The sequence below is a fragment of the Triticum urartu genome, chromosome 7A (genome assembly GCF_056163025.1).
Source record: "Triticum urartu cultivar PI428250 chromosome 7A, HENAU_Tu73, whole genome shotgun sequence".
Classification (NCBI taxonomy): Eukaryota; Viridiplantae; Streptophyta; class Magnoliopsida; order Poales; family Poaceae; genus Triticum; species Triticum urartu.
In genome coordinates this window covers 499,822,770-499,826,641 of record NC_141879.1, presented here as the reverse complement: position 1 = coordinate 499,826,641, position 3,872 = coordinate 499,822,770, and the positions used below count along the sequence as shown (strand labels likewise).

At 40.2% G+C, this 3,872-nt stretch overlaps 1 pseudogene; it reads right to left on the bottom strand.

Annotated features, from left to right (window-relative positions):
• Positions 1-509: 509 nt before the first annotated feature.
• Positions 510-2,941, bottom strand: LOC147960133 (uncharacterized; annotated as a pseudogene).
• Positions 2,942-3,872: the final 931 nt, after the last annotated feature.

Sequence of the window (3,872 nt, the reverse complement as noted above, 5' to 3'; positions counted from 1 at the left end):
CAAGATCGATGACGAATTCCACTGGCCGATGCGGAGGCATTCCTGGAAGCTCTTCTGGAAAGACGTCTTGATATTTGCAAACGACTGGAATTTGCGAGATGGCATCCAGTTCACCCTTCTCATTGAGAGAGAATAGACAGATGGTGTCATCATTCGCGGCAAAGACAATTACATCCTCAGACGAATGAGTCAATTGAATCTGCCTGGCTGCACAATCAAGCTGAGCCTTGTGCTTAGAAAGCTAATCCATTCCGAGAATAAGATCAATATCCGAGTTACCAAGGACCATTGGACAGGCCCGTCTCCAGAAATTCGGGGCCCCGGGCGAAAACCAAAATGTGGCCCAAATTTTGATCAATTCACATAACAAAAGAACTAACATTCGCAAAGCATACTCTCACTTTATAATATAATTTCAAATCAGTTTATCTGTACCTTATTTAGGCATATATCAAATATTAAAGCTGGAAAGGTAAAGGGATAGGAAAGCAATAAACTAACCATTAACCTCATGTTCTACCAAAAAGAAGCATCCGTGTGGTATTTCTTGAAATAAAATCTTCAATCATATCTTCGTACTTTATCTTCTCCAAGACATCATTTTCAAGTGCTATTGTCGCCAATCCATTAAGTCTTTCTTGTGTCATAGTAGAACGCAAGTAGGACTTCAACAACTTGAGTTTAGAAAAACTCCTTTCAGCAGATGCAACCGTTACAGGAACGGTCAACAAAATTCTGTATGCAATAACAGCATTAGGATAGATTGTGGAGCGCTTCTTCAAATAATTCAGAATGTCAAGAGGACCCATTGATTTATGAAGTAAATCCTGGATGAAAATTAGCTCACAACACAATTCAAGTCCATCAATATCTGTATGTTCTCCACTCTTAAGTGCATCTTCAAGATTAACACAAGCAGCCATCAAACTCTTGTCATCTAGTGATCGCAGCCTATCTGAAGTAAACAAGAAACCAAATATCTTTTCATACCCCTCATATTGTTCAAATCTAATGGTAAGTGAAGTTATAGCTTGATCAACAACACGTATAAAATAATTGACCCTAAATGACTCCTCTGCAGATTGTGAGTCGATAGATGCATCATCTTCACCCTCATCAAATTGTTTTTTCCTTTTGATTTTACGCTTGGTGCGGAACTCTGGATGAATATCCATCTCCACTGCAATTTTTTTGGCAACTTCCAATGCTTTTGAAAAGCCGGTTTCTCTATACTTTTTGAAAAAGGAAAGCAAGCCTTTTACAGATTCAATTGCAATATCAATAAGCATATCCTTTGACTGTAACTCTTTGCTAATCAAATTAACAGCGGATAATATTTCATACCAGATGATGATTGATACTAAAAAATCAAAGCCACCAAGTTCATTCTCCGCCAATGATTGAGCTTCACTTTGTGTCGAAGAATCTTTATCACTTTCAGCCACTTGCAATAAGGCCTCCCTTATTTCCAGTAGCTGAAACCTTATAGCCTGAACACTATCAACACGACTCTCCCAATGAGTAGATGATAATGACTTGAGAGTCAATCCTGGTATGTTATCTTTGAGAATTTGCCATCTCTTAGTAGAATTAGCAAATATTGTATAGATACGCTGGATAACTCCAAAAAAATCTGTTGCTTTACGACAAGACTTTGCCATATCACATAGTGCCAAATTCAGACTATGGCAACCACAAGCTAAATAAAAGGCTCTTCGGTTTATTTCCAATACTTTGTTTTGTACTCCTTTATTTTTTCCCTTCATATTCGACCCATTATCATATCCCTGACCTCTCACATTGTCCACATCAAGGTCAAGACTCTTCAATTCCTTCTGTAAAACATCAAACAATCCTTGCCCGGTGGTATCATTCACATCCAAAAAACCTAAGAAGGATTCTTCAATGCAAAAAGAATCTGGAGATGCATCAACATACCTAATTATTAAAGACATTTGTTCTTGGTGGCTTGCATCAGGAGTACAGTCAAGTATAACTGAGAAGTACTTTGCTTCTTTTACCTTCTCAATGATTTTCAACTTGATTGCGGCAGCGAGCAAATTGATTAACTCATTCTGTATGGAGGGGCCAAGATAATGATCACGAATTTTATCATTCGTGATGCGGTCAAAATGCTCTTTTATAACTGGGTCAAATTCAGCCAACATTTGAACAAGTCCTAAGAAATTTCCATTGCTGTCTTGGTACAACTTACTATTACTACCACGGAATGCTATATTGTGTTCTGCAAGAAATTTAACAATCAAGAGGATTCTAAGCAAAACTTTTCTCCAATGTTCCTTTTCCTTCTCAAGTTCTCACTGAGCAACTTTGTCAATTGTTTGATTCTTCTCCAACATAAGGCGCAAGTCATACCATGTAGTCATATTTGTGACATGTTCTCTACTAGTTTCATGCTCTTTAAGTCTATGACCAAGATGAGCCCAGTCACTGAAACCTTCATTTGCTAACTGCCCTCGCACGAGCCCTTTTCTTAATAATTTGCAGCAAAAACAAAATACCTTGTCAAGATCTTTGCTGTACACAAGCCATTCTCTGTCACACTTTTCCCCATTTGAGAGAACTCTAGTATATGATACTGCAGAAAACCTTCTAGACAATTTGTCCTTTTTACCATGCTGAATAGATGAGTCTCTTTTAGGACCCTTTTGCACCAAAACATCTATCATTTTAGGATCAAGTGCATCCCAATTTCTTGGATCAAATATATCAAACGGAAAAGGATATTTGATGTCATCGGAATATTATCATCACCGGTGGTATTAGCGTTATCACCTTCATTGGCAGTATCAACATGATCACCCCCGTCGGCAACATTATCATCACCCGCTTCTTCGGCAATACCATCATCAATTTCTGCATCACGAGCCTCAACCTCTGTGTCATTGTCATCATGACCATCATCTACATTAACATCCATAGTTTGATTTTCCGAATCAAGTCGGGGTATTCTCACGACATATCCATCGAGGGAACCTGTTTGAGATCGAGCCTCACGATCTAGTCTTTGTTTCTTCTTACGCTTTGAAGCACCAGAATCATGCTTCCTAATTCTAGTAGACATGATGAAGATCCAAGCACAAAACCTAACAAAATTACAAGTGATCAAACAGAATGTAATTAGTTTAAAATAGTAACTAGATGACTAAATGTGTAGATCGTTTGAATAGAAGAAAATAAGTTGGAAAAATAACCTTGGTCTTGAAGATTAAAACACAGCGGGCGTCCCTGTTGACTGTTGCGTCTTCAGTCTTCACGGCAACTGAACTGCGCCGGCACAATCAGATGAGCAGATGATCAGCGTTCAGCAGATGGATGATGGGATCGCCGGATGGCCCGGATCAGATCGGAGCCAACTGAACTACGCCGGCACAATTTCTAGGGCATCGCCAATCGCGACTCGCGAATTGAACGATCTATATCTTTTTCTGATTCCTGAACCTCCAGGGCTTCCGCTCTGGCCATCGGGGTAATGGGCTGTAGGCTAATTTGGGCCTCTAGCGTTCCAGGGAGCCAGTACGTACTGGTTTTTTCCTGTACCTGTATGTACTGATTTTTTAGCGATCAAGTGAGCCAATGAAACGGATCTTTTATATACTGGTTTTTTCTATGATGGGGGCCCCTCGATTTTGGAGGCCCTGTGCGGTCGCTCATTCCGTTCCCCCTCATCGACGGGCCTGCCATTGCAGAAGCCAGAAACTTGAAATCACCCATCATGATAGAAACATCCGGGACTATTGAAGTAGCCCTCATAGACTTAGCCGGACAAACCACTCCCATAGTGTCGCGGATTTGTCACGGCAGATGTCCTAGTGTGAGGACTTAGTCGCGAGGCCAACGCATCTATGTGG